The sequence below is a fragment of the Oncorhynchus gorbuscha genome, linkage group LG18, assembly GCF_021184085.1.
Source record: "Oncorhynchus gorbuscha isolate QuinsamMale2020 ecotype Even-year linkage group LG18, OgorEven_v1.0, whole genome shotgun sequence".
In the NCBI taxonomy this organism is placed as follows: Eukaryota; Metazoa; Chordata; class Actinopteri; order Salmoniformes; family Salmonidae; genus Oncorhynchus; species Oncorhynchus gorbuscha.
In genome coordinates, this window is record NC_060190.1 from 36062114 (window position 1) to 36074552 (window position 12439).

The 12439-nt window shown below is 42.4% G+C and overlaps 1 protein-coding gene across 9 annotated transcripts in view; it reads right to left on the reverse strand.

The window, feature by feature from the left end:
• The window catches only part of LOC124003028 (plasma membrane calcium-transporting ATPase 1-like), a 159566-nt gene that overhangs the window by 114495 nt on the left and 32632 nt on the right, over positions 1 to 12439 (reverse strand). The window contains exon 1 of one of the 9 annotated variants that reach the window (XM_046310985.1): positions 10466 to 10617. The exons of the other annotated variants lie outside the window; for them this stretch is intronic. The gene's annotated coding sequence lies outside the window, so the exon portion shown is untranslated. Of the gene's footprint in view, positions 1 to 10465; positions 10618 to 12439 lie in introns of those variants that run through there. 9 annotated transcript variants of the gene reach the window in all.

The window sequence follows — 12439 nt, forward strand, 5'->3', positions numbered from 1 at the left end:
ATGAAAACGTCCCTAATTAAAAATCGGCCATTCCAATTAATTGGTCGACCTCTGATCCATAGTAAAGCGAGTCCTATATCATCATAACCTGAAAGGGCGCTCATGAAAACAATGATTGTACTTTCTGGAGAAATGTCCTCTGGTCTGATGAAACAAAAATATACATTTTTGGCCATAATGACCATCGTTATGTTTGGAGAAAAAGGGAGATGCTTGCAAGTCGAAGAATACCATCCCAACTGTGAAGCACGGGGGGTGGCAGCATTATGTTGTGGGGGTGTTTTGCTGTAGGACGGACTGCCGCACTTCACAAAATAGATGGCATGAAAGGCTTGAAAATGATGTGGATATTCTGAAGCAACATTTCAGGACATCAGTCAGGAAGTTAAAGCTTGGTCGCAAAATGGGTCTTCCAAGCATTACTTCCAAAGTTGTGGCAAAATGGCTTGAGGACAACAAAGTCAAGGTATTGGAGTGGCCATCACAAAGCCCAGACCTCAATCTTATAGAAAATGTGTGGGCAGAACTGAAAAAGCGTGTTCAAGCAAGGAGGCCTACAAACCTGACTCAGTTACACCAGGTCTGTCAGGAGGAATGGCATTTTTACTCGGATTAAATGTCAGGAATGATGAAAAACAGAGTTAATGTATTTGGCTAAGGTGTAGGTAATCTTCCGACTTCAACACTATATACAGCTTACCATTCAAAGTGAATGGCCATCAATATTGCTCCCCCAAAAAGTGTTCCTCTCTCTGTGTGTGTGTGTGTGTGTGTGTGTGTGTGTGTGTGTGTGTGTGTGTGTGTGTGTGTGTGTGTGTGTGTGTGTGTGTGTGTGTGTGTGTGTGTGTGTGAGAGAGAGAGACTTTCCACAGAGGGGAAGTGACCTGGCCTCTAGAGTTTCAATGATGGCGTTTTCAGCAATGCTTCTGGACAAAAAAATTGGTAGACGCTGCTCGGGTCTACAAATGCATTAGCCTGATGTAACCAGTATGCATGTGTAAATGCCACATGAGATCAGTTTCCAAACAAAATCTATTGACTTTGTGAAATGTCAGCAGTCGCCTGGGGACCATTAAAGGGCCACTAAATGGCTCCCAAATTAGGGGCCCAAACAGTGAGAGCTTTTAGACAACATACAGTACACTGCAATACACTATACACAGTGCCTTGCGAAAGTATTCTGCCCCTTTGAACTTTGCGACCTTTTGCCACATTTCAGGCTTCAAACATAAAGATATAAAACTGTATTTTTTTGTAAAAATCAACAAGTGGGACACAATCATGAAGTGGAACGACATTTATTTGATATTTCAAACTTTTTTAACAAATCAAAAACTGAAAAATTGGGCGTGCAAATTTATTCAGCCCCTTTACTTTCAGTGCAGCAAACTCTCTCCAGAAGTTCAGTGAGGATCTCTGAATTATCCAATGTTGACCTAAATGACTAATGATGATAAATACAATCCACCTGTGTGTAATCAAGTCTCCGTATAAATGCACCTGCACTGTGATAGTCTGAGGTCCGTTAAAAGCGCAGAGAGCATCATGAAGAACAAGGAACACACCAGGCAGTTCCGAGATACTGTTGTGAAGAAGTTTAAAGCTGGATTTGGATACAAAGAGATTTCGCAAGCTTTAAACATCCCAAGGAGCACTGTGCAAGCGATAATATTGAAATGGAAGGAGTATCAGACCACTGCAAATCTACCAAGACCTGGCCGTCCCTCTAAACTTTAAGCTCATACAAGGAGAAGACTGATCAGAGATGCAGCCAAGAGGCCCATGATCACTCTGGATGAACTGCAGAGATCTACAGCTGAGGTGGGACACTCTGTCCATAGGACAACAATCAGTCGTATATTGCACAAATCTGGCCTTTATGGAAGAGTGGCACGAAGAAAGCCATTTCTTAAAGATATCCATAAAAAGGTTTGTTTAAAGTTTGCCACAAGCCACCTGGGAGACACACCAAACATGTGGAAGAAGGTGCTCTGGTCAGATGAAACCAAAATTGAACTTTTTGGCAACAATGCAAAACGTTATGTTTGGCGTAAAAGCAACACAGCTTATCACCCTGAACACACCATCCCCACTGTCAAACATGGTGGTGGCAGCATCATGGTTTGGGCCTGCTTTTCTTCAGCAGGGACAGGGAAGATGGTTAAAATTGATGGGAAGATGGATGGAGCCAAATACAGGACCATTCTGGAAGAAAACCTGATGGAGTCTGCAAAAGACCTGAGACTGGGACAGAGATTTGTCTTCCAACAAGACAATGATCCAAAACATAAAGCAAAATCTACAATGGAATGGTTAAAAAATAAACATATCCAGGTGTTAGAATGGCCAAGTCAAAGTCCAGACCTGAATCCAATCGAATCTGTGGAAAGAACTGAAAACTGCTGTTCACAAATGCTCTCCATCCAACCTCACTGAGCTCGAGCTGTTTTGCAAGGAGGAATGGGAAAAAATGTCAGTCTCTCGATGTGCAAAACTGATAGAGACATACCCCAAGCGACTTACAGCTGTAATCGCAGCAAAAGGTGGCGCTACAAAGTATTAACTTAAGGGGGCTGAATAATTTTGCACACCCAATTTTTCAGTTTTTGATTTGTTAAAAAAGTTTGAAATATCCAATAAATGTCGTTCCACTTCATGATTGTGTCCCACTTGTTGATTCTTCACAAAAAAATACAGTTTTATATCTTTATCTTTGAAGCCTGAAATGTGGGAAAAGGTCGCAAAGTTCAAGGGGGCCGAATACATTCGCAAGGCACTGTATACAAAAGTATGTGGATAAATTAGTGGATTCAGCTATTTCAGCCACAGTCAATGCTGACAGGTGTATAAAATCGAGCACACAGCCATGCAATCTCCATAGACAAACTTTGGCAGTAGAATGGCCTCACTGAAGAGTTTGGTGACATTCAATGTGGCACTATTATAGGATGCCAACTTTCCAACAAGTCAGTTCATCAAATTTATGCACTGCTAGAGCTGTCCCGTTGAACGGTAAGTGCTGTCACTGAAGTGGAAATGTCTAGGAGCAACAACGGCTTATCCGCAATGTGGCAGGCCACACAAGCTCACAGAACAGGACTGCCCAATGCTGAAACGTGTTGCGCGTAAAAATAAGTCGGTCCTCGGTTGCAACACCACCGAGTTACGAACTGCCTCTGGAAGCAACTTCAGTACAAAAACAGTTAAGTCGGGAGCTTCATAAAATGGGTTTCCATGGCCGAGCACTCTTCCCAGAAGAGTGAAGGCTGTTATAGTAGCAAACGGGGGACCAACTCCATATTAATGCCCATGATTTTGGAATGAGATGTTCGATGAGTAGGTGTCCACATACACGACCAAAAGTTTGTCCCCAAGTCACCAGCCTCTCCCCTTCTCTCGCTCTGTCCCCCTTTCGCTCTCTCTGTATTGTTCTCACCCTCACTCTTATCCTCCTCTGTGCCCCTCTTCATCTCTCTCTTCCTCCCTACTTAGTTAACGTGGTCGTGAATACACGGTATGAAAAACAGCCGTAAGCATGACTTTTACCGACTTCTTCTCGTTTCCCACGGTCACTTTGCTATAAACCACATTAACCATCCTCGATCCATCGGCCAGAGAGAATGAGCACCGCCGCCCCCAAAATTAACAACAACAACAACACAGATCTGTGACACGTCTCTATACGAGAAGAGATGTTTATTAACGTCGATGGGTGAGGATTTAGCTACCTGTTAAGACAAGCTAATCAACTGGCACGCTCATTTTACCAATAGTCATTTCATTAGTGAAATTAGCCCAAGCGCCGGAGCATCTCCAACGCCAAGAAAATAACGCAGATGCCTCTGCTTGTTCCTTCATTATGCAAAACAGTGCGGTGATGTCATTAACACGGAATGCAGTAATTATAGCTATTGTGATGATACAATTAGGGAGAGAGGGGGATGTGAGATGGAGAGATGAGGAATGAAAGAATGTGAAAAACAGGGACGAGGAGAATGATCTAATAATTCACTTGAATGTCGAAATGATAGGGGGGGGGGTACCCTCATTATTCTAGTAACATGACCTGATTAAATACATCCAAACTACGGCCTATGCCACAGCGATGGGAGAGAGAGGGTAGAGAAAAGAAAATACAGAGAGAGAATACCTTAGAGAAGTAGACGATAACATGGAAGAGAGCAGAGTATCGAATAGCCAAAGAAAAGGCTGTGTGCGCCCAGCTACTACTAGCTGAGGGATTCCCTCTGAGTAAAGGAATAGAGAGCAGCACAAATACAAGGCATGTGGCCAACTACCTACACTTCCTTATTCACGCATACACACAGCAGAGCACAGGGAGGTTCTGTTTTAACAGCATGGCTGGGTATTTGACTAACTCACACACACACACACACACACACACACACACACACACACACACACACACACACACACACACACACACACACACACACACACACACACACACACACACACACCACCCTGATCTGCTACCAGGCCTGTTGTCAAGTAACTCACCACTTACACTGTAATCATCACTAGATACTATTCAGAATACACCGCCAAGCTACTGAAGAGCCCCACTTTCTCAACTCTGGCATGGAATGATATAGCGAGGGAGAGATCAAGAGAGAGCGAGAGAGAAATGTGAGAGAAAAATGAGGATATAAAAACAGAGGGGGTGGAGGAGGAGGAATGGTATGCATATACTGTAGAGAGGGAAATGAGCTAGATGAAAAAGGAGAGCAGTAAAAACAAGGAGGCGCATATAGTAAGTAGAAAGGCAGATCGAACAAAAGGGAGCGAGGTAGAGTAGAACGAGAGGTAGAGTAGAACGAGAGGTAGAGTAGAACGAGGTAAAGTAGAACGAGAAATATGGATAACCCACCCGAGCAATAACGTTGCTACATGTGTCTCATTAAGTTACAGTCCTCATTACTGTGTTGTCCTTCTAAATTGCTCTTAACAATGGACCATTGAGGTCTGTTGTTTTACTCAAATCTAATCTGAACCATAATTTATTTGACAAATGCCTTTGTTTGATTTGGCAATGTATGGGTTTTCATGCCAATAAATATGTTTTAATTTATTTCAAATTGAGGGAGAGTAGAAAAATCGAGTAGATTTCTATGAGAAGGGCAGACAAAGAGGTAAATTAGAAAGAGGTAAAGTAGATGACATGTTAAAGAGAGGGAGGGCAGCAGGTGATTGTAGCTTTAACGGTTCAAAAGATAGAGCCACATTTGAAGGAAGAAAATTGAAACCGCTCTGTTTATTACAACCGCATCGAGCGGCTACCGGAGGTTACCGACGTAACCCCGGTTCTGTGAACCAGCACGCTTTATTTTATTTCAGAGTTTCTTTCGCAACCCCATTTTCAAATCAGGTGGCCCCACATGGGGTCGCTATCACCAGTTTGGGAAATGCTGCTCTACTGGCTCAAAGACCATGAGGCTACATGACAGCCTATGCTAGGAACAAAACCTGCTCTCCCTCGTCCTCTTTTTCACTCTCCCTTCCACCCCGGTCTCTTTGCCTCTTTCTCCCTCTCCCTGTCCCTCTGGGCAGTGTCCCAAATGGCACCCTATGCCCTATATAGTGGGCTCTGGCCATTAGTACTACACAGGGCATAGGGTGCCATTTGGGACTCAGCCAATGACTCCATATAAGCTTTGTCATTCTGGACAGAGCACTCTACTGTTGATCTGCTTACTATCGGCCAGCTGATGAAATTAGTGACCACGGTACCTCAGGCTAGATCAGTGTGTGTGTGTGTGTGTGTGTGTGTGTGTGTGTGTGAGCGTGCACAGAAATATAGCAAACCAGGAACAAATTGTCTTACGACTATTAGAGCAAACAGCTCCTACAGTAGATACCCAAAGAGTACACGCAGTATTACTACAGTACTGGAGATATAAATAATTATACAATACGCAGTGTGTGGTAAGTGAATGTTAAGCGTGTAAATTCCCAGTTACACACTGCTACTCCCATTCCACTATTCTCTCACTTCTCTTCCTCTAGTACTAGGCCACTTCAATACAACGTGCTGTGAAGAGTGGCAGCAGCATTTACCAGCGAATAAGTGAACAAGGTAAATCCATTCGAACACTGACCTTCCATTCCAGCCCTTTACTTGACAACAAGAGGACATTGACAGGACATGGCTGCCTGGTTTAAAATGGTAGCATATTATTTAAGGCATCATAACCCCGCTAGAGAGGAGAAGAAAAAAAAGAAGTAGAGATAGAAAATGTCTGGAAGAAAAAAAGCTTGACATCTCATTCATACTAAACTGTTAAGCGTCTATTAGGTATTAAAAAGTGCAGGATCAAATTTAGAGTTTTCAAAATCAGACTTTTCATGATTAGTTGAAGAAAACAAATATACCGTCATGAACCGGCATCAAATGATAGTTAAGAGCACTCTATCCTGTATCTAGAACAGGAAACAAATAAGGAAGAAAAGTGGAGTGCAGCAGCAACAGCAACCTGGGAGCAGCTCTTCGGAGTAACAGTTGCTGGGTTGGTGATGGAGAGAGGGTCAGTGTATTTTTTTGGGCCTCCTATGTCCAAATATTTTTTTTTTTTAAGATATCTATATATATATATATAGATGTGTGTGTATATATATATATTTATATATACACACACATATATATAGATGTGTGTGTGTGTGTATATATATATATATTTATATATACACACACATATATATAGATATACATATACATATATATATAGATGTGTGTGTGTGTATATATATATATATATATACACACACACACTTGTGTGTGGAACCGGTATTTATTTTTCATGTTTTAGTCATTTAGCAGAAGTTCTTGCTCAAGGACACGTCGGCAGATTTTTCACCAAGTCTGCTCAGGGATTTGAACTAGTAACCTTTCAGTTACTGGCCCAACACTCTTAACTGCTAGGCTACCTGCTGCCTAGTCTAACAAATTCTTAATGGCACTAACAGTTTGCAAATTAGTTTAAGTAGTTAAACTTCCCCAGGCTGCAGGAATAAGTTATAAGTCTCTTCTAGAGTAACTGTTATGGACAGGGGAGTAAAATGAGTATTCTTTAACCTTTTAGTTGTGAAATCTCCAAAAGTTTACGAGTCCAAAGTGTTTCATTTCTGCTTTTAACATTTTAGCTTCCTGTGTGAGGTTGATACTATTAGAGGAAGATCTATCACTGGAAGGGTCCAGTACCAAGTTAAAATCCCCTGCCATTATTATCTCTGATGATGGGCACATTAACTTCAAAAAGATGTCTTGGAATGCACCAATTTGTAAGTCGCTCTGGATAAGAGCGTCTGCTAAATGACTTAAATGTAAATGTAAATGTAAGTGGAAAATAGAGGGGACACATTTATTCCAGAACTGCAGCTCGTTGTTGGAACAATCAACCAGTCCATTTTGAATTGTTGCTAAAACTGTCATCACTTGGCAAGGAATGTGACTTGTGTATCCCATCAGTTTTTAACAGGCACGTATACCTGTAGGCCTAACGGGAGCTTGTACACACACTCACGGTCGTAGCGCAACTGAGTGAGCCATGGAGGGAATTTAGGGAGAAGACCTGTGTGATGTTTGGCATGGATTCTTTTCTGTTGTGCCCCACAAATCCACATGTCAAATAAAATGTATGTGGTCTTCAAGAACATTTCACTTGCCTGCTCAGGCATCCACAAACCACATTCCCCCAAATTGTTTTACAGTGTTTTTACATTTAAATGTATTAATTTATTTTAAAATCTCTGGTTAAAAAAAACAAACATTTTAAATACATTTTTTTTAAACAAATCGAACTTTGGCGTTCTTCGAAGTACTCGAACACTCATGTCCATCTCTACACCCTCCGTTCATCCCATCAGCAGTCAGGATATTCAACAGGTGGGGATGGAAAAACAGATTGATCTGTTTCGCCTCCAGCCACAAACACTGGTAAACAAATTAGGGAGGAAAGGGAGATGGGGAAGGGGAGGTTAGTGACACAGGTGAAAGATGAAGAGCTGGGTTTGTATTCTAATGGAGGTAGAAAGGGGAGCACAGAGATGAAGAGAAGAGAGGGGGAAAGAGAACAAGAAGAGAGAATAAGGTTCAGTTGGTAGGAGGCAGAACTCCTCACCTCTAACATTCTCTTGGCCCTCAACTTCTCCCTCCTCACCTCTCTCCTCTTGCCCTTTCCCAATCATCCCTCCTTGCCTCCTCTCTTCCTGCCTCTGCAGACACACCTGCCTTGCATACTAAAGCACGGACTGCGTCTCTCCCTCTCCTTCCCTCCCTGCAGAGCAGACACGCAACCCCCCACTCACAGACTGCACCAAACCCCACCTCCCCCCCCTGCCACTAAGAAAACGTGGCTGTGGCCACACCCTAGACAGTGGGGAACTTGCCCAGTCGCACCCAGCAACAGCTCAAAATCAGCTTTACAGTTCCAGCACCACATGCTATAGCTGGCTGATCGCTTACGGCCCTATACTGCCTACTAATGACTCATACATCCCATGTGATGTAAAGTGTAAGCACACGCACGCTGCCAACACTTGCTCCACCCACACCCAGTATGGTGCACACACACACACACACACACACACACACACACACACACACACACACACACACACACACACACACACACACACACACTTCAGAGATGGATTAATATAATAAACGGTCTTAACATATAACACTCCATAGGGAAATTAGGCTCTTCTCAAAGAACCAGCTTCAGTTCAACTGTGCTTACTCTCAACACCACACAATCTCAGAATACACAATCTCAGAGTAAGAGAGTACGAGAGTACGAGAGCGAGAGAAGCATTGAAGTGTGTTATTCAATAAGCTAGTGTTTTGCATTCAGACACACTGTCCACTCCCCTATTTTTAGATACGAGTCAATATAAAAACCTAGATGATAATATCCAGTAAATCACAGCTAAACAAACATCTTAGCATGTGGTCTGTGTTTGTATATGCAGTGTTGTGCTGCCTCTGTTCTAAAGAGCTGACCAGTTGCTGGTGTTTACCAATGAAAAAGCTGCAACAGGACAGAGTACACACACCAACATCTCTCCCCCTCCGCCTCTCTCCCCCTCCCTCCCTCGTTCCACTGTTGCAGTGGCAGAAGGATAAAGCAGGAATGAAGGAGACCACACCCTATCTGCAGTCACATGACCTGCCTGGAGGAGGAAATCCCTTACTGCAGAGAGAGGAAGAGAGAGAGAGACGGAAGAGAGAGAAGAAACTGAAAAAGACAGACGGAACGGGATTTTAACAGTAGAGAGAGAGAGAGAGAGAGAGAGAGAGTGAAAATAGATTAACCATGTAAGTAGAGAGACAACAAATGGAGTCAGGCAGCAAATAAGAGGCAAAGAATGAAAAGGGGGGAAAACATGGAGAGAGGGCGAGGGTTGGTGGCGAGGCAACTCTCTCCCTCTTCTCCTCAGACACGTTGAACTCATTTGTGTTCTCAAACATGCAGTGAGCAGAGCCATAGCTGGCCAGCCCAAATCACAAAGACACCTCCCAACTCCTCTCCTCTAATCCTCCTCTCCTTCTCATCCCTCTCTCCCGCTGTGTGTGTCTGGTAGGCGCCTGGCCCTAAGGTATGAACAAGACATAACATCAGCGAAGACGGTGGCACACACCCCAACACCCCAGACTATATAAGGACACAACTACAATAAGAAACTACACACACACACACACACACACACACACACAGCTCTATATAAGGACTCAACTACAATAAGAAACTGAATACATGCACGCACACACAGCACTATATAAGGACTCAGCTACAACAAGAACCTACACACACACGTCCATATAAGGAGCTGACAACAGTCAAATGGAAATCACAAAAAAATGCAAACATATTTTACATGTTGATCCATTAGCAGATGCTTACCATAGCAACTTACACTCAGTTCTTTCAACTAAGGCAGGTAAGACAACCACATATTCATTGCAAGTAAAACATTCCAAAGAAAATCTGCTATAAAAAAAAAAAAACACGTTCAACCATGTAATCTGGTTACAAAAAAAACAAATCCGTTATGTTACCCTGAAAATGTAATCAGTTACCTTACCAGCAAAAATATTATTGTCAGATTACAGATACTTTTGAAAAGTAGATGATTTCTTCTTGGATTACTTTTAAAATCAGAAAGGATGCTTCTGAAAAAAATACATTATGACACCTTTCTGTTCTCTCAATGACATTCAATTCAGCATTGAAAAAAGTTTAAGTTCGTTCCACCACGCTCAGGTGGAACAAACAGAGACCACTATGAAGACACACCAAATACGGTTGATGGATCCCTTTTGTCTTCTTCAGAAAGAAGAAACAGAAAGTAATCCGATTACATTACTGAGTTCAGGTAATCCAAAAGTTGTTACTGATTACAATTTGACAGGTAACTAGTAACTAACATTTAGAAAGTAACCTACCCAACCCCACACAGCTTTACATAACGACCTCCTGTACAGCTCCTCAATGCCAGAAGGTTTTGACCATTTTCTTCCTCTTGGAGTGCATCTGAGATATAGTACACTAGATAAATAGCTGGAGACACAGACAGACAGCACCACCTGAGTCACCGGAGAACAGATGGAGTGGATCAGAACATGGAGGCTCGATCTGGGACGGGCTCTGGAAGGCATGTTGGCACACAGACAAACACAACGACATGCCAGGGTGCTCACAGAACTAGGATGACTATTACATGAATGTACCAGTGGCATTAGAAAAACCAAAGTACAGAGCAAGTTACTTCACAGTAAAAAAATTAAAACTATTTTCCGGTGATCTGTATTCTTTCTCCGTGTGTGATCAGTGGTTCCCTTTTCCATCCACTGTGAGACCCAGGGATCTCTAACCCTCACACTGGTCAGAGCCAGAGTCACAACATCTCCATGGCAACCCTCATTGATAAAGAGCAAAGAACACACACACACACACACACACACACACCACTACTTATCTCCTACTCCAGGGTCTTCCTGCTGCTGGGATTACATTTGGGTCTCACAAACACATACACAGTCAGGTATAGACAGTGGACAAAAACACTTTATGGCCTCTCCCTCTCAACCGTAGCAAATATTCATGAATTTAGAGGAATTAATAGTTTCCACCCTGACACTTTATATTTCAGATTCTTCAAAGTAGATACCCTTTATCTTGACAACAGCTTTGCACACTCTAGGCATTCTCTCAACCAGCTTCACGAGGATGTCATGAATCAGGGCTTCATGGTCAAATTGCTGCAAAGCAACCACTACAAAATGACACCAATAAGAAGAAGAGACTTGCTTGGGCCAAGAAACACAAGCAAATGGACATTAAACCACTGGAAATCTGTCCTTTGGTCTGATGAGTCCAAATTTTTGGTTCCAACTGGATGATCTCTGCATGTGTGGTTCCCACCGTGAAGCATGGACGAGGAGGTGCGATGGTGTGGGGGTGCATTGCTGGTGACGCTGTCATGATTTATTTAGAATTCAAGGCATACTTAACCAGCATGGCTACCACAGCATTCTGCAGCGATACAACATCCCATCTGGTTTGTGCTTAGTGGGACTATCATTTGTTTTTCAACAGGACAATGACCCAAAACACACTTCCAGTCTGTGTAAGGGCTATATGACCTGGCCTCCACAATCACCCAGTTGAGATGGTTTGGGATGAGTTGGACTGCAGAGTGAAAAAAAAGCAGCCAACAAGTGCTCAGCATATGTGGGAACTCCAAGACTGTTGGAAAAGCATTCCTCATGAAGCTGGTTGAGAGAATGCCAAGAGTGTGCAAGGCTGTCATCAAGGAAAAGGGTGGCTACTTTGAAGAAACTCAAATATAAAATATATTTTGATTTGTTTAACACTTTTTTTGGTTACTACATGAATCAATGTGTTATTTCATAGTTGATGTCTTCACTATTCTTCTACAATGTAGAAAATATTTTTTTTACTAAGAAAGACCCTTGAATGAGTTGGTGTGTCCAAACCTTTGACTGGCACTGTAGGAGTCTACTTTTAACAACTGCTACTGAACATTTTACTAAAACACATTTACTTGAAGAGCACAGGCGTACATTTTGGCAACAGAATGACAGCAAAATCTCCAAGTTTACGTGACCACGTTTTCCAAAAACAACATTAATCTACTCTGAATAAAGATTCAAAAGATGTCTATGGAAAGACTGGGGTGTCAGCTATGATTATGACACCTTGACTTTGTGAAAAATATTTACAGTAAGTGAAGTGGATCAACACTTGGTAAACAGAATGACATCATGGGTCCTCGATCTGAACTTTCCAGAAATGATTAGTTATGAATGTAATTTTATTCATGGAGGTGTATCCTGAATATGTACACAAAAAAGGTAGACAAATGTAATATCCTCCTTTGCATGTTTGGGTATTAT